This window comes from Uloborus diversus, chromosome 8, assembly GCF_026930045.1.
Source record: "Uloborus diversus isolate 005 chromosome 8, Udiv.v.3.1, whole genome shotgun sequence".
In the NCBI taxonomy this organism is placed as follows: Eukaryota; Metazoa; Arthropoda; class Arachnida; order Araneae; family Uloboridae; genus Uloborus; species Uloborus diversus.
Genome location: NC_072738.1, coordinates 149,943,154 through 149,962,303, shown reverse-complemented (window position 1 = coordinate 149,962,303; position 19,150 = coordinate 149,943,154). Strand labels below are relative to the sequence as shown.

Below are 19,150 nucleotides of genomic sequence, written 5' to 3'. Positions count from 1 at the left end.
ACCGCTTCAGCCAAAGCTGACTTCAGCTCATCTGGTAAGTTCTGCCATGAGAGCTTCACGATGGAGGAAACAGTGTATGGTGTTAATTTCTATTTTACTAAGTCTCAGAATCGAGCTTTGAGAAACTACAATAAAAGGAAATTAGTACCGGAACTGGAAAAGAGGAAAACAAAAGCTAAAGCTGGGGCTAAAATTCCTGGGGGAGGGGACAATACTCACGTTTGCGAAAGATTTAGAAAAATATCTGTATAATTGGTTGATTTCCTGGAAATTAAAATCCTTTTTCAAAAACTGAAATTAATAGGATCACAAGAAGTTTAAAAGAGGTGGGGCAGCAAATTCCGCCTTTCCCAACTTGTTGATGGGTATGTCTTATTGCACATGATCGACAGGGTGAATTGAGAAGTTACAGAACGATACAAACGCTATTCGGTCGTAACTTTAAAATAAAATACGTCAAGGCTCTTTCTTTTTATTTAACTACGAAAATACTGCGGCACACCGGATTCCTTGTTGCGGCGCACCAGTGTGCCGCGGCACACCGGTTGCGAAGCCCTGTGTTAACAAACATAAAATGGCAACAGTTAAAAATTTTAAATCATTGAGATAATATTTCCTATCATTTCCATACAATTAAAATCACGAGAAATACGCAGACGACAATCTATTACGATTTATCTTTCTTATTGTTGCATTAATAAAACTATTTTTATTCGCAAAAAAAAAAAAAAAAAAAAACCAACACCTTGGAGCGATTGGTGTCAAAATTGAACCAAAGCCTGTTTACATATGGATTCACATATATTCCAAATTTCAACCAGAACGTAGCATTACTTCTTGAGATAGGGCACTCACAATGGAAAAAAAGAACGGGCGATTGCGCTACCCCCTTTTTAGCTGTTGACACCAAAATAAAATCAGCTCTTATACCCACTAAGGGCTACTTGTCAAAAAATTTTTGTTTGATTCCGTTCGTTATTTCTTGGGATACAGCAGTCACAATTGACGACAAAAAACGTTCTATAACTCAACCCCCGTTTGAGCTATTGACACCAAATTGAATCAACACCTGCTCCTGTTAGGGGCAACATATGGACCAAATTTTGTTTGATTCCGACAGTTACTTCCTGAGGAATAGCAAGCACGCGTAACTCAAAAAACGTCTCATTGCTCCACCCCCCTTGGAGGGATTCGCGCCAAAAACCAATGGGCACAAGTTCACATAGCGGCACATATGTGTACCAAATTTCGTTCGATTTCATGCGGTAGTTTTTGCTGTACAGCGGCCACAAAAAACTGGTCACACACAGACGTGACACACACACACACACACACACACACACACACACACACACATACACACACACATACACACACACATACACACACACACACATACACACACACAGACAGACAGACATTTTCCAAAAATAGTCGAAATGGACTCAGCACACCTCAAAACGTTCGAATCCGTCAAAATTCGAAATTCGAAAATTTGCACGAATCCAATACTTTCTTCTATATATTAGATATAGAAGAAAGTAAAAATGGGCGAAAATTGAGTTGCAAGATTATAACTTTAATTTCGGTGTAGACGTGATTAGAACGCACGCCCAATGATTCCCGGAGGTGGACGTCAGCGAAGACCCGCGCCTTAGACCGCCCGGCCACAAACGCTCATAAAGTGGTGGAATGTACTAACACAGTAATAAGTCATTAGTTCTTAGTCCAAAGGAGAGTTTCTCATAAACATACAAATGAAGCTAATAAAAGCATGTTAAAAAGGAGGAGGGGGGAATTTTTTTATTTCATTTTTGTGTACTTATTTATATTTATTTATTTATTTTTCGTGTTAAATACATGTTTAAAGAACCGTTACAAGATAAGAACCTTGATTTTTGCTTTTGCATCATAAAACTGACTGCCGGGCCGTGGTAAGAGTGTTGGATTCGGGGCCGGAGGGTCCTGGGTTCGAACCTCGATGGTCGAAGACCCACCGTCGTCATTAAAGGGGACTGGGCGACGTTAAATATGCTCGTGGTCTCAATGTCCTCCAAGTGAAACGATGCCTCTGGGGGTGCTAGCACCAGGCAGCTATTAGCCCCTGGTCTAGTTCTAAATTCTCATTAACTGTTCGATCCGGTGATGGTGCTTTCATCTATCGGTATATAAAATAATGGAGGCAAGGCACTTAGTATGCCGTCCTCGACATAAATACAGTTGTAGTCGGTTGTGACTCTGAATAGGAATAGGAATAGGAAAACTGACTGCCCTCCCAGAATGTATATAAGGTGTATATTTGAACATAAATTAATTTTACTGGTCAATTGACCCGATATGTCTCTACCATCGAATAAAAGGCATCTGTGTTTTAGTTTTTATACATGCATGCGACACATACGGACGATATCGGATCGGAACATGTTGTCAGAATTAATGCTTATGCTTTGTGTTGCTATACATGTAATAGGAAAAAATGGTCCAAGCTGCAGTTATGGAGGTTATAGGTGTTTGCTTGTTTCATAGTTCCAAAGTTTTACAATGTAAAGATAGTTATCTGGTTACACTAATATATACGTTGAGTGTTATATTTCATAAATTACTTCTTCTGGAATAGCGTGCGCTTTTCTTTTGGGTGTTTTTTTTTTTCTTTTTTTTAATAGTTTCTCATACTTCATCGGGAAACTGCAAAACACATGCAGGTTCAGTTTTTTTCTTTTGTTATTTTTACTAACACGGTGTACCAATAAGGTCCAACTGACCTTAGTTCAATTCGTACATAATCGCCCACTGAAGGATGAAAGCTTAAAAGTAGCAAATTTGGGGCATAAAACAGCAATTCTTTGCGTTTACTTTCACTATCACTTCTTGTGAAACATAGTATAGGTGAGCATCGGGATACATTTCTAAGAAGGCCGGAGCTCTATATCCTGCGGAACACATATTCACACGTAGTCTGAATCCTATTCCTATTCCTATTCAGAGTCACAACTGACTTCAACTGTATTTATGTCGAGGACTGCAATTTGTTAACAAACATAAGATGGCAACAGTTAAAATTTTTAAATCATTGAGATAATATTTCCGATCATTTCCATACAATTAAAATCACGAGAAATACGCAGACGACAATCTATTACGATTTATCTTTCTTATTGTTGCATTAATAAGGCTATTCTTATTCGCAAAAAAAAAAAAAAAAACAATCAACATTTCTTGGAGCGATTGGCGTCAAAATTGACCCAAAGCCTGTTTACATATGGATTCACATATATTCCAAATTTCAACCAGAACGTAGGACCAACCCAACATATGGACCAAATTTTGTTTGATTACGCCAGTTACTTCCTGAGGAATAGCAAGCACGCGCAACTCAAAAAACGTCCCATTGCTCCACCCCTTGGAGGAATTCGCGCCAAAAACCAATGGCACAAGTTCACATAGGGGTACATAGGCGTACCAAATTTCGTTCGATTTCCTGCGGTAGTTTTTGCTGTAGAGCGGCCACAAAAAACTGGTCACACATAGACGTGACACACACACGGACACACACACACACATACACACACACACATACACACAGACAGACAGACATTTTCCAAAAATAGTCGAAATGGACTCAAAACATCTCAAAACGTTCGAATCTGTCAAAATTCGAAATTCGAAAATTTGCACGTTTGCACGAATCCAATACTTCCTTCTATATATTAGATATAAAAGAAAGTAAAAAGAAACGAAGTACAGCGCTGAAAACGCATTGCAGTCCATCTTTGATGGAATTTGGAAGATCAGGGTTCGAGATATGTCTCTAGAAAGTATTTGACACTGAAGTTTTAAAAACGCAATTTTAAACTACAAATACTGTCCAACCACGGATTGCTTGGAATTTTCAAATGTCCAGATAAGATGAATCTATGTGAATAAGGGGGAAAAGTAAAAATTTGATGCGCATATTCCGCTCATTTGAATGAGACTCTGCTTCTGCAAAAGCTGACATCGCTAAAAAATACTAGATTAAGTGGCGGATGGGACACCATGAATCGGACCTGGCATTTACAGGCCCCTTAACAATTGCTTCAAAAAGAGGTGACGCCCCCCCCCCCCCTACGCTTTTTCAAATTAATGGGAAAGAGAAAGCGGATCCAACAGATTTAGTTTCAGGAGGGAGTCGTCACTAGAATTTGAGGACTCAGGAGAATTTGCGTTTTACAAAATTAGAGAAAAAGAATAAATAATACCACGAAAATTTCACCAGTTAAAAAGTGAAATTTTCGTGTAGAATATGGAGGGTCCGGGGACTCTCCCCCGGAAATTTTTTGAAATTATAGCTCCAAAAACTCAATGTTAGCCCACTTTCAGATGATCTTCTGTGATGTTTGCTGGAGGGGGATTTGAACAATTCCCCATGAAAATTTTCGAAATTAGAGTCTTAAATGCGCATGTGGCAATATAACTTTGAAAACACCAGGAGAAAGGGTGGCAATGTTAGAGGAAGAAGAGTTCGGAGAGGGACTCTCCCGGAGAAGTTTTGCGAAGTTGTTGGTCCAAAAACGCAGCTTTATACGGTGTTTGGTGATGGTAAGGAAAGGAGAGATTTTGAGTCTTTGCATAAGTTCTGGGCAGGGGGGGGGGGGCAGAACGCTTTCCCGGCCATTTTTCAAAATTGAATATTTAGAAACGTTATTGCTAGATCACTAAATATGTTAATGATAGGACGGCTCTCTTTGGAAATTCTTGATAATTTCAACAACGGAGTTTTAGTCTATTTTTTACAATGTTAATGAGAGCAAAGATCTGATGCCATCCCCTCGGAAAGTTTTTTAATTTGTTTTCTTAAAAATGCTTTCTAGATGTCCTTCGGTAATGTTAGGGAGTGAAGAGGTTCAGGGGTGCACCCCAGGAAATTTTTCGAAATTGAAATCTAAAAAATAGGATAGTAGGTCTTCTTTCATAACGTCAAGAAGACCGACAACTTTTTGAAACTAAAGCTTAAAAAACTCTATTTTAGTCGACTTTCAATAACGTGAAGGAGAGGAATTTTCGGGAGATCTCCTCCGAAAATTTTTCGAAATTGAAGCCCTTTAAACAAAATTTAAAACGACCTTTAATGATGCTGGCGACCACGTTGGGAACGCTACAACGAAAAATTTTTGGAGTTAGCTTTTAAAATGCAGTTTTCAAGCGATCTTTCGTAATGTTAAATAGTTCTTTGTAATATTAAATAGAGAAAGTTTTTAACTTCCAGCCTAATGTTTGTTATTTGTTTGAAGTTAAAGCGTTGAGGATTCATTAAAATAATCTTTTAGCATTTTGGACTGATGTGGTACTTTTCAGTGACGCCGTAGGTCTTCTTTTAGCAACTTTGCTTTACTTTAAATATCATTCCTCCAGAATTTCTGGATAAAGTTTTGGTTTACTTTCATTTTGTACATTGAAACACTTAAAACTGCTGGTGTAACTATATGCAATATAGCAGACAGCCCGTTGATCACGTCCATAGACTGCAGTTTCGTTCTTGTTTGAACTCATCAGTCTGGAATAGTGAATAACCGAGCAGGAGGCAGACGTCATTTCATTGAAGCAGAGAGCGCCAACAAACTGGTAGGTAAAGTAAATTTATCTCACCAGCGAGTGTCCACAGCATTGTGTGGTTCAACTCGCAAATTGAAGGCGAGGCTTGTAAATGAAGGCTATCTTAGTTATTCACTATTCCAGGCTGATGTTCCGAACGAGAACAAATTGCAGTCTCTGGATATGATAACCGAGCTGTCTGGTATAATGCATTTTGTTCTGCCTTAGGCCTGGTTTAAGTTCAGTAAATTACTGCTAAACTGGTGTGACTATTCGTTACATTATTGTAAATCTCCCTTTTAGGGCATTTAAACTTTTTTTCCATTTTCAACATGCTTCGGTGATCCCTACGAAACCCATGATTATTTATTTATTCATTTCTTTTTGTTTTCTGCTGAAGCTTGTCATGGATTTTTACTATATACCGAATATTTATTTTCCTTAAAAAAAAATAAGTTCGAAATAAACATTTCAGCGGCCTTCAGTTAGGTAAATTATAATAAAGTGTCGTAGATGTTCCTAACTAATAATCAGACGTTTAATTGCTTAATATTCAAACGACGCATTTTCTTCTAAGATAAAAAATACTTTTTGTCACTGGAACTCCGGGAGTTTTTTTTTTTTTTTTTTTAATACTTCAATTTTTTACTACCGAAAACGTTTTCTTTCTTTTCTTTTTTTGTTCATCATTAATTAAAATTGGCTGCCTTTCCCGGTGACGACCCTACCTTTACGTGTTCATTGTCCCTTACGAACGAGAGGCAGCCCAGGACCCTTAAAAGGTCCTAGGCGTTATGAAACAAAATTATCTTATGAGCCGATGAATCTTCCACACGATTTCCGAAACAAGTGCTGCCAGCCTCTACGTAACACTAGGCGTAATTTCCATTCTAAAACGCTCGGCCACGAAGATATTCTCGCTGATGGACTCGAGTAAAATTTGCACCAATCAGACTCCAAAAATTAGTCGCCTTCTAACCGTGTTTCTTAATTCTATTCATGTTAAAAGTAGCTGCCATGATCGCTACTGTTATTTTGTATTGCACAACAGGCTAAAACTGGAACGCAGTGCATTACTCTAAAAAGTACAGGAAAAAAATTAACGGCTACAACACTGTGTTGCATTTATCATGTTAGCTACGACCGCTGGTTATAAAACAATAGATAGATACCCAAAAGTAGCCGTCAGATTTAATTTTCCTCTTGTGCTGTTTGATTTCTCATGAATTCGGAAGATGGCAGCAGCAGTAATCGCTATATTCTTCTGGCCATGGTTTAGAACAAATCTAAACTTGGGGAATCCCCGGGATCATTTGATATTTTAAAAAAGATCTTGGAAAGAAAAATTTCCAACATTAAACAATGAAAAAGATTCTCGTCGCGCCGAAGCTTATTACTCGGTTCTTGACTATCTGTTCGACATGATCAAATAATAAAATACTGAATTGCAGTTGAAAATCAGCACGAAATTTTGCTTAAGCTGCCTGCGTCTGCAATATAAAATTCAATTTCCCCCCAAAATAAAACTCAATGTTTCGTTCAAGTGTGAAGGCTCGTCACTCTTAAATTCAGATTGCTGGATCTTGTAATGGTTAGTTTGAGATTGATATATTCTCAACACCATTGCGGAACGTGCGCAGGTTCAAAAGTTTTAACTAACTGCGAAAGGGGGGAAACAATAATCAAATTGATAGTATTTACTTTAAAGCTTATATTAATGTCTAGTTTGTTATATACTGTCAACGGCCATACCATGTTGAAAATACCGGTTCTCGTCCGATCACCGAAGTCAAGCAACATCGGGCGTGGTCAGTACTTGGGAGGGTGACCACCTGGGAACACCACGTGCTGTTGACATTTTTTAAATTTTTTAATACTTAGATAAATTTTTACACTTTAAGCTCCCTGACGTCTATGCTTTTGGAACTGCTTGAATTTCTTTTCTCTCCCAAAATGCATTTCTTTGCATACTTTTACGCAGAAAATAGAGCGACTCTTCATACTTCTACCGAAAAGTAATAGAAAGCAGTACTCAATATTACTCTCATAATACCCCTAGGGAAAACTTCAAACTTACTTCACGTTAGGCCATTCTGCATTCCTTAAAAGCCTTCAATGTTCTTCAAGAGAGGCCACATTATTTGAGTTTTTTTTTTTAATTTTCGAATGAAAACAACTTCCAATTCTTCCCTTTACGAAATAAATAAATACTTTTGTGCTGAGAAATGACTGGAAATATTCACCTTTTTACCAAAAATAAACAGGTTACTGAATACACGTGTTTCGGGGTTTCCAGGCATCGCCTTTCCATTTCGAAGTTGTGAGCTTTTTCCGGATGTCTTTACATCCAAAAGCTCAAAAAAACGAGTCGAAAAAGGGGTTCCTGGAAACCCCGAAACAAGTGTATTCAGCAATTTGCTTATTTGTGATAAAAAAAACATTGGATATTTCCTATTATCTTCCCTTTACGTTTTCGTTTTTTTCTCGCTTCCAAAATGTAGGGAAGGACTTCTCTTCACTCTAACACTAAAAACACATCATAATTTATCTACGCCATTTTTAGGTAAAATATTCAAGCAATGAAAGTTTTTCAAAAACAAATCTGATCTGGGGGAAAATTATTTCGAAAAATTGTTTCCTAAAAGAAGTGCATGCGACAACTGTTCTCAATGACGACTAATCGTTACATGTGGGGGAGGGGAATATATATAAATATACCTCAGAGCAAGTCTAAAAATTGTCCTTTTCCGTTTATAAGTTCATTGTACATAGAAACCTTTTCCGCATCGAGCCATGTGAAAGTAATTCTTTAAAAAAAAAAAAAAAAAAATCCTTTTCAATTTGTTACCAGGGTTAAAAGAGAGAGGGTCCCATTCTTTGCATTCGCCAGAAATACGATTTTCCTCGCTCCTGGTAAAATTACCATCACGTGATGTACTTCCTTCTGGCTCTGAGGTACATGTATTACTTTAAGTTACTTTTGCGAGGATGTGATCAGTTTATTTAGTCTTAGTTACTATTTCAATTAGTTTAAATTGCCAAAAGCAGTTTTGGTTAGCACGTATCGCCAAAGATCGCCCAAATTACCTTATGACTTACATAACGCAGAGATTAAACAAGGGCCTTTAGAAGGTTAGCAGTATTACGCAAACTTGAATATGAATATAGAAACAAGTTGCTCTTGATTAACAAAAATATTCTCTTACAGAAATAACTAAAAAACAAGAAAGGGCATCCGTTTGTCCGTGAGAGAGACAATCGCTAAATAAAACACAAACCTTTTGTACGGGCCTTAATACCAAACTTTTTAATCCGAATATTTCTATACATGCTTCTTATACGGAATGATATTAAATAGTTAAAAAAATAGGGCGAGGTGTCGAGTAAAAAAAAGAGAAAAATAGCTTTCGTAAAACAAAGATTAAGGGTCTTCAATTGATTTATGACGTTGCGTGAAGAAACTTCAGCGCTATGGATATAGAATTTTTTTTTTTTTTTTTAATTCCTTTTATCGGTCGCCTAACTTTTTTTCGCATAACTATCTTGTTTAGTTAATACGTTGATAAACTAGAGGCTGGCGCATGAAAAAATGGTTCTACGAAAACGATGGTTTTTTCGCAAAACTTTTTTTTTTTTAATTAATATCCTTTTGCGTGTCCAGTTGTCCCAATATCAGTGACTTCACAGTAAGATTTAGATGAATATGAATGAAAAGTGAGATACCTCGTCAAACATCGTTTTCCCTAAATGGGAACGCTCTTTTCGAATTTCTGGCTGCTCCTATTTTAAAAGGAAAAACAGTGATATTCGCTTGTAAATAAGAAGGGGTGATTTTAAGCACACCGTTACATGTTTCAGGAATGAAACTCTAGTACGTTGTCCGAATTACGTATCCTGGCAATGCGTGAAGTATGGAACTGCGAACTCGGATCATAATTCACGTTGAAAACATTAAAAATCAAACTGTGTCACCATACAATTGATTCGCAGTGCGAAATCAATGCTGTTAACTACAGTCTTTTTTAAACCATATAGGGGATAAAAACAATAAAGTAGATTGAAAACATGACTAGGAATGGAAATAATTGTAGGTCTTCTTTGATAACGTCAAGAAGACCGACAACTTTTTGAAACTGAAGCTTAAAAAACTTTATTTTAGTCGACTTTCAATAACGTGAAGGAGAGGAGTTTTCGGGAGATCTCCTCCGAAAATTTTTCGAAATTGAAGCCCTTTAAACAAAATTTAAAACGACCTTTAATGATGCTGGCGAGCACGTTGGGAACGCTCCAACGAAAAATTTTTGGAGTTAGCTTTTTAAATGCAGTTTTCAAGCGATCTTTGGTAATGTTAAATAGTTCTTTGTAATATTAAACAGAGAAAATTTTTAACTTCCAGCCTAATGTTTGTTATTTGTTTGAAGTTAAAGCGTTGAGGATTCATTAAAATAATCTTTTAGCATTTTGGACTGATGTGGTACTTTTCAGTGACACCGTAGGTCTTCTTTTTCCAACTTTGTTTTACTTTAAATATCATTCCTCCAGAATCTCTGGATAAAGTTTTGGTTTACTTTCGTTTTGTACATTGAAACACTTAAAACTGCAGGTGTAACTATATGCAATATAGCAGACAGCCCGTTGATCACATCCATAGATTGCAGTTTCGTTCTTGTTAGAACTCATCAGTCTGGAATAGTGAATAATCGAGCAGGAGGCAGACGTCATTTCATTTTAGCAGAGAGCGCCAACAAACTGGTAGGTAAAGTAAATTTATCTCACCAGCGAGTGTCCACAGCATTGTGTGGTTCAACTCGCAAATTGAAGGCAATGCTTGTAAATGAAGGCTATCTCAGTTATTCACTATTCCAGGCTGATGTTCCGAACGAGAACAAATTGCAGTCTCTGGAAGTGATAACCGAGCTGTCTGGTATAATGCATTTTGTTCTGCCTTAGGCCTGGTTTAAGTTCAGTAAGTTACTGCTAAACTGGTGTGACTATTCGCTACAATATTGTAAATCTCCCTTTTAGGGCATTTAAACTTTTTTTCCATTTTCAACATGCTTCGGTGGTCCCTACGAAACCCATGATTATTTATTTATTCATTTCTTTTTGTTTTCTGCTGAAGCTTGTCATGGATTTTTACTATATACCGAATATTTATTTTCCTTAAAAAAAAATAAGTTCGAAATAAACATTTCAGCGGCCTTCAGTTAGGTAAATTATAATAAAGTGTCGTAGATGTTCCTAACTAATAATCAGACGTTTAATTGCTTAATATTCAAACGACGCATTTTCTTCTAAGATAAAAAATACTTTTTGTCACTGGAACTCCGGGAGTTTTTTTTTTTTTTTTTAATACTTCAATTTTTTACTACCGAAAACGTTTTCTTTCTTTTCTTTTTTTGTTCATCATTAATTAAAATTGGCTGCCTTTCCCGGTGACGACCCTACCTTTACGTGTTCATTGTCCCTTACGAACGAGAGGCAGCCCAGGACCCTTAAAAGGTCCTAGGCGTTATGAAACAAAATTATCTTATGAGCCGATGAATCTTCCACACGATTTCCGAAACAAGTGCTGCCAGCCTCTACGTAACACTAGGCGTAATTTCCATTCTAAAACGCTCGGCCACGAAGATATTCTCGCTGATGGACTCGAGTAAAATTTGCACCAATCAGACTCCAAAAATTAGTCGCCTTCTAACCGTGTTTCTTAATTCTATTCATGTTAAAAGTAGCTGCCATGATCGCTACTGTTATTTTGTATTGCACAACAGGCTAAAACTGGAACGCAGTGCATTACTCTAAAAAGTACAGGAAAAAAATTAACGGCTACAACACTGTGTTGCATTTATCATGTTAGCTACGACCGCTGGTTATAAAACAATAGATAGATACCCAAAAGTAGCCGTCAGATTTAATTTTCCTCTTGTGCTGTTTGATTTCTCATGAATTCGGAAGATGGCAGCAGCAGTAATCGCTATATTCTTCTGGCCATGGTTTAGAACAAATCTAAACTTGGGGAATCCCCGGGATCATTTGATATTTTAAAAAAGATCTTGGAAAGAAAAATTTCCAACATTAAACAATGAAAAAGATTCTCGTCGCGCCGAAGCTTATTACTCGGTTCTTGACTATCTGTTCGACATGATCAAATAATAAAATACTGAATTGCAGTTGAAAATCAGCACGAAATTTTGCTTAAGCTGCCTGCGTCTGCAATATAAAATTCAATTTCCCCCCAAAATAAAACTCAATGTTTCGTTCAAGTGTGAAGGCTCGTCACTCTTAAATTCAGATTGCTGGATCTTGTAATGGTTAGTTTGAGATTGATATATTCTCAACACCATTGCGGAACGTGCGCAGGTTCAAAAGTTTTAACTAACTGCGAAAGGGGGGAAACAATAATCAAATTGATAGTATTTACTTTAAAGCTTATATTAATGTCTAGTTTGTTATATACTGTCAACGGCCATACCATGTTGAAAATACCGGTTCTCGTCCGATCACCGAAGTCAAGCAACATCGGGCGTGGTCAGTACTTGGGAGGGTGACCACCTGGGAACACCACGTGCTGTTGACATTTTTTAAATTTTTTAATACTTAGATAAATTTTTACACTTTAAGCTCCCTGACGTCTATGCTTTTGGAACTGCTTGAATTTCTTTTCTCTCCCAAAATGCATTTCTTTGCATACTTTTACGCAGAAAATAGAGCGACTCTTCATACTTCTACCGAAAAGTAATAGAAAGCAGTACTCAATATTACTCTCATAATACCCCTAGGGAAAACTTCAAACTTACTTCACGTTAGGCCATTCTGCATTCCTTAAAAGCCTTCAATGTTCTTCAAGAGAGGCCACATTATTTGAGTTTTTTTTTTTAATTTTCGAATGAAAACAACTTCCAATTCTTCCCTTTACGAAATAAATAAATACTTTTGTGCTGAGAAATGACTGGAAATATTCACCTTTTTACCAAAAATAAACAGGTTACTGAATACACGTGTTTCGGGGTTTCCAGGCATCGCCTTTCCATTTCGAAGTTGTGAGCTTTTTCCGGATGTCTTTACATCCAAAAGCTCAAAAAAACGAGTCGAAAAAGGGGTTCCTGGAAACCCCGAAACAAGTGTATTCAGCAATTTGCTTATTTGTGATAAAAAAAACATTGGATATTTCCTATTATCTTCCCTTTACGTTTTCGTTTTTTTCTCGCTTCCAAAATGTAGGGAAGGACTTCTCTTCACTCTAACACTAAAAACACATCATAATTTATCTACGCCATTTTTAGGTAAAATATTCAAGCAATGAAAGTTTTTCAAAAACAAATCTGATCTGGGGGAAAATTATTTCGAAAAATTGTTTCCTAAAAGAAGTGCATGCGACAACTGTTCTCAATGACGACTAATCGTTACATGTGGGGGAGGGGAATATATATAAATATACCTCAGAGCAAGTCTAAAAATTGTCCTTTTCCGTTTATAAGTTCATTGTACATAGAAACCTTTTCCGCATCGAGCCATGTGAAAGTAATTCTTTAAAAAAAAAAAAAAAAAAAATCCTTTTCAATTTGTTACCAGGGTTAAAAGAGAGAGGGTCCCATTCTTTGCATTCGCCAGAAATACGATTTTCCTCGCTCCTGGTAAAATTACCATCACGTGATGTACTTCCTTCTGGCTCTGAGGTACATGTATTACTTTAAGTTACTTTTGCGAGGATGTGATCAGTTTATTTAGTCTTAGTTACTATTTCAATTAGTTTAAATTGCCAAAAGCAGTTTTGGTTAGCACGTATCGCCAAAGATCGCCCAAATTACCTTATGACTTACATAACGCAGAGATTAAACAAGGGCCTTTAGAAGGTTAGCAGTATTACGCAAACTTGAATATGAATATAGAAACAAGTTGCTCTTGATTAACAAAAATATTCTCTTACAGAAATAACTAAAAAACAAGAAAGGGCATCCGTTTGTCCGTGAGAGAGACAATCGCTAAATAAAACACAAACCTTTTGTACGGGCCTTAATACCAAACTTTTTAATCCGAATATTTCTATACATGCTTCTTATACGGAATGATATTAAATAGTTAAAAAAATAGGGCGAGGTGTCGAGTAAAAAAAAGAGAAAAATAGCTTTCGTAAAACAAAGATTAAGGGTCTTCAATTGATTTATGACGTTGCGTGAAGAAACTTCAGCGCTATGGATATAGAATTTTTTTTTTTTTTTTAATTCCTTTTATCGGTCGCCTAACTTTTTTTCGCATAACTATCTTGTTTAGTTAATACGTTGATAAACTAGAGGCTGGCGCATGAAAAAATGGTTCTACGAAAACGATGGTTTTTTCGCAAAACTTTTTTTTTTTAATTAATATCCTTTTGCGTGTCCAGTTGTCCCAATATCAGTGACTTCACAGTAAGATTTAGATGAATATGAATGAAAAGTGAGATACCTCGTCAAACATCGTTTTCCCTAAATGGGAACGCTCTTTTCGAATTTCTGGCTGCTCCTATTTTAAAAGGAAAAACAGTGATATTCGCTTGTAAATAAGAAGGGGTGATTTTAAGCACACCGTTACATGTTTCAGGAATGAAACTCTAGTACGTTGTCCGAATTACGTATCCTGGCAATGCGTGAAGTATGGAACTGCGAACTCGGGTCATAATTCACGTTGAAAACATTAAAAATCAAACTGTGTCACCATGCAATTGATTCGCAGTGCGAAATCAATGCTGTTAACTACAGTCTTTTTTAAACCATATAGGGGATAAAAACAATAAAGTAGATTGAAAACATGACTAGGAATGGAAATAATTGTAGGTCTTCTTTGATAACGTCAAGTAGACCGACAACTTTTTGAAACTGAAGCTTAAAAAACTTTATTTTAGTCGACTTTCAATAACGTGAAGGAGAGGAGTTTTCGGGAGATCTCCTCCGAAAATTTTTCGAAATTGAAGCCCTTTAAACAAAATTTAAAACGACCTTTAATGATGCTGGCGAGCACGTTGGGAACGCTCCAACGAAAAATTTTTGGAGTTAGCTTTTAAAATGCAGTTTTCAAGCGATCTTTGGTAATGTTAAATAGTTCTTTGTAATATTAAATAGAGAAAATTTTTAACTTCCAGCCTAATGTTTGTTATTTGTTTGAAGTTAAAGCGCTGAGGATTCATTAAAATAATCTTCTAGCATTTTGGACTGATGTGGTACTTTTCAGTGACACCGTAGGTCTTCTTTTTCCAACTTTGTTTTACTTTAAATATCATTCCTCCAGAATCTCTGGATAAAGTTTTGGTTTACTTTCGTTTAGTACATTGAAACACTTAAAACTGCTGGTGTAACTATATGCAATATAGCAGACAGCCCGTTGATCACATCCATAGATTGCAGTTTCGTTCTTGTTAGAACTCATCAGTCTGGAATAGTGAATAATCGAGCAGGAGGCAGACGTCATTTCATTTTAGCAGAGAGCGCCAACAAACTGGTAGGTAAAGTAAATTTATCTCACCAGCGAGTGTCCACAGCATTGTGTGGTTCAACTCGCAAATTGAAGGCAAGGCTTGTAAATGAAGGCTATCTCAGTTATTCACTATTCCAGGCTGATGTTCCGAACGAGAACAAATTGCAGTCTCTGGAAGTGATAACCGAGCTGTCTGGTATAATGCATTTTGTTCTGCCTTAGGCCTGGTTTAAGTTCAGTAAGTTACTGCTAAACTGGTGTGACTATTGGTTACAATATTGTAAATCTCCCTTTTAGGGCATTTAAACTTTTTTTCCATTTTCAACATCCTTCGGTGGTCCCTACGAAACCCATGATTATTTATTTATTCATTTCTTTTTGTTTTCTGCTGAAGCTTGTCATGGATTTTTACTATATACCGAATATTTATTTTCCTTAAAAAAAAAATAAGTTCGAAATAAACATTTCAGCGGCCTTCAGTTAGGTAAATTATAATAAAGTGTCGTAGATGTTCCTAACTAATAATCAGACGTTTAATTGCTTAATATTCAAACGACGCATTTTCTTCTAAGATAAAAAATACTTTTTGTCACTGGAACTCCGGGAGTTTTTTTTTTTTTTTTTTTAATACTTCATTTTTTTACTACCGAAAACGTTTTCTTTCTTTTCTTTTTTTGTTCATCATTAATTAAAATTGGCTGCCTTTCCCGGTGACGACCCTACCTTTACGTGTTCATTGTCCCTTACGAACGAGAGGCAGCCCAGGACCCTTAAAAGGTCCTAGGCGTTATGAAACAAAATTATCTTATGAGCCGATGAATCTTCCACACGATTTCCGAAACAAGTGCTGCCAGCCTCTACGTAACACTAGGCGTAATTTCCATTCTAAAACGCTCGGCCACGAAGATATTCTCGCTGATGGACTCGAGTAAAATTTGCACCAATCAGACTCCAAAAATTAGTCGCCTTCTAACCGTGTTTCTTAATTCTATTCATGTTAAAAGTAGCTGCCATGATCGCTACTGTTATTTTGTATTGCACAACAGGCTAAAACTGGAACGCAGTGCATTACTCTAAAAAGTACAGGAAAAAAATTAACGGCTACAACACTGTGTTGCATTTATCATGTTAGCTACGACCGCTGGTTATAAAACAATAGATAGATACCCAAAAGTAGCCGTCAGATTTAATTTTCCTCTTGTGCTGTTTGATTTCTCATGAATTCGGAAGATGGCAGCAGCAGTAATCGCTATATTCTTCTGGCCATGGTTTAGAACAAATCTAAACTTGGGGAATCCCCGGGATCATTTGATATTTTAAAAAAGATCTTGGAAAGAAAAATTTCCAACATTAAACAATGAAAAAGATTCTCGTCGCGCCGAAGCTTATTACTCGGTTCTTGACTATCTGTTCGACATGATCAAATAATAAAATACTGAATTGCAGTTGAAAATCAGCACGAAATTTTGCTTAAGCTGCCTGCGTCTGCAATATAAAATTCAATTTCCCCCCAAAATAAAACTCAATGTTTCGTTCAAGTGTGAAGGCTCGTCACTCTTAAATTCAGATTGCTGGATCTTGTAATGGTTAGTTTGAGATTGATATATTCTCAACACCATTGCGGAACGTGCGCAGGTTCAAAAGTTTTAACTAACTGCGAAAGGGGGGAAACAATAATCAAATTGATAGTATTTACTTTAAAGCTTATATTAATGTCTAGTTTGTTATATACTGTCAACGGCCATACCATGTTGAAAATACCGGTTCTCGTCCGATCACCGAAGTCAAGCAACATCGGGCGTGGTCAGTACTTGGGAGGGTGACCACCTGGGAACACCACGTGCTGTTGACATTTTTTAAATTTTTTAATACTTAGATAAATTTTTACACTTTAAGCTCCCTGACGTCTATGCTTTTGGAACTGCTTGAATTTCTTTTCTCTCCCAAAATGCATTTCTTTGCATACTTTTACGCAGAAAATAGAGCGACTCTTCATACTTCTACCGAAAAGTAGTAGAAAGCAGTACTCAATATTACTCTCATAATACCCCTAGGGAAAACTTCAAACTTACTTCACGTTAGGCCATTCTGCATTCCTTAAAAGCCTTCAATGTTCTTCAAGAGAGGCCACATTATTTGAGTTTTTTTTTTTAATTTTCGAATGAAAACAACTTCCAATTCTTCCCTTTACGAAATAAATAAATACTTTTGTGCTGAGAAATGACTGGAAATATTCACCTTTTTACCAAAAATAAACAGGTTACTGAATACACGTGTTTCGGGGTTTCCAGGCATCGCCTTTCCATTTCGAAGTTGTGAGCTTTTTCCGGATGTCTTTACATCCAAAAGCTCAAAAAAACGAGTCGAAAAAGGGGTTCCTGGAAACCCCGAAACAAGTGTATTCAGCAATTTGCTTATTTGTGATAAAAAAAAAAATTGGATATTTCCTATTATCTTCCCTTTACGTTTTCGTTTTTTTCTCGCTTCCAAAATGTAGGGAAGGACTTCTCTTCACTCTAACACTAAAAACACATCATAATTTATCTACGCCATTTTTAGGTAAAATATTCAAGCAATGAAAGTTTTTCAAAAACAAATCTGATCTGGGGGAAAATTATTTCGAAAAATTGTTTCCTAAAAGAAGTGCATGCGACAACTGTTCTCAATGACGACTAATCGTTACATGTGGGGGAGGGGAATATATATAAATATACCTCAGAGCAAGTCTAAAAATTGTCCTTTTCCGTTTATAAGTTCATTGTACATAGAAACCTTTTCCGCATCGAGCCATGTGAAAGTAATTCTTTAAAAAAAAAAAAAAAAAAAAATCCTTTTCAATTTGTTACCAGGGTTAAAAGAGAGAGGGTCCCATTCTTTGCATTCGCCAGAAATACGATTTTCCTCGCTCCTGGTAAAATTACCATCACGTGATGTACTTCCTTCTGGCTCTGAGGTACATGTATTACTTTAAGTTACTTTTGCGAGGATGTGATCAGTTTATTTAGTCTTAGTTACTATTTCAATTAGTTTAAATTGCCAAAAGCAGTTTTGGTTAGCACGTATCGCCAAAGATCGCCCAAATTACCTTATGACTTACATAACGCAGAGATTAAACAAGGGCCTTTAGAAGGTTAGCAGTATTACGCAAACTTGAATATGAATATAGAAACAAGTTGCTCTTGATTAACAAAAATATTCTCTTACAGAAATAACTAAAAAACAAGAAAGGGCATCCGTTTGTCCGTGAGAGAGACAATCGCTAAATAAAACACAAACCTTTTGTACGGGCCTTAATACCAAACTTTTTAATCCGAATATTTCTATACATGCTTCTTATACGGAATGATATTAAATAGTTAAAAAAATAGGGCGAGGTGTCGAGTAGAAAAAAGAGAAAAATAGCTTTCGTAAAACAAAGATTAAGGGTCTTCAATTGATTTATGACGTTGCGTGAAGAAACTTCAGCGCTATGGATATAGAATTTTTTTTTTTTTTTTTCATTCCTTTTATCGGTCGCCTAACTTTTTTTCGCATAACTATCTTGTTTAGTTAATACGTTGATAAACTAGAGGCTGGCGCATGAAAAAATGGTTCTACGAAAACGATGGTTTTTTCGCAAAACTTTTTTTTTTTTAATTAATATCCTTTTGCGTGTCCAGTTGTCCCAATATCAGTGACTTAACAGTAAGATTTAGATGAATATGAATGAAAAGTGAGATACCTCGTCAAACATCGTTTTCCCTAAATGGGAACGCTCTTTTCGAATTTCTGGCTGCTCCTATTTTAAAAGGAAAAACAGTGATATTCGCTTGTAAATAAGAAGGGGTGATTTTAAGCACACCGTTACATGTTTCAGGAATGAAACTCTAGTACGTTGTCCGAATTACGTATCCTGGCAATGCGTGAAGTATGGAACTGCGAACTCGGGCCATAATTCACGTTGAAAACATTAAAAATCAAACTGTGTCACCATACAATTGATTCGCAGTGCGAAATCAATGCTGTTAACTACAGTCTTTTTTAAACCATATAGGTGATAAAAACAATAAAGTAGATTGAAAACATGACTAGGAATGGAAATAATTGTAGGTCTTCTTTGATAACGTCAAGTGCGAAATCAATGCTGTTAACT

General features: G+C 36.4%; 1 protein-coding gene and 3 non-coding genes across 4 annotated transcripts in view; 3 read left to right on the top strand and 1 right to left on the bottom strand.

Moving 5' to 3' along the window:
* The window catches only part of LOC129228683 (uncharacterized), a 50,031-nt gene that overhangs the window by 9,810 nt on the left and 21,071 nt on the right, over window positions 1-19,150 (bottom strand). The gene's annotated exons all lie outside the window — the stretch shown is intronic.
* LOC129228865 (5S ribosomal RNA) lies at window positions 7,310-7,428 on the top strand. The gene has a single exon (XR_008581043.1). It is a non-coding gene; the product is annotated as a 5S ribosomal RNA (ribosomal RNA).
* On the top strand, window positions 12,030-12,148 carry LOC129228840 (5S ribosomal RNA). Its single transcript, XR_008581021.1, has one exon. It is a non-coding gene; the product is annotated as a 5S ribosomal RNA (ribosomal RNA).
* LOC129228730 (5S ribosomal RNA) lies at window positions 16,752-16,870 on the top strand. Its single transcript, XR_008580924.1, has one exon. It is a non-coding gene; the product is annotated as a 5S ribosomal RNA (ribosomal RNA).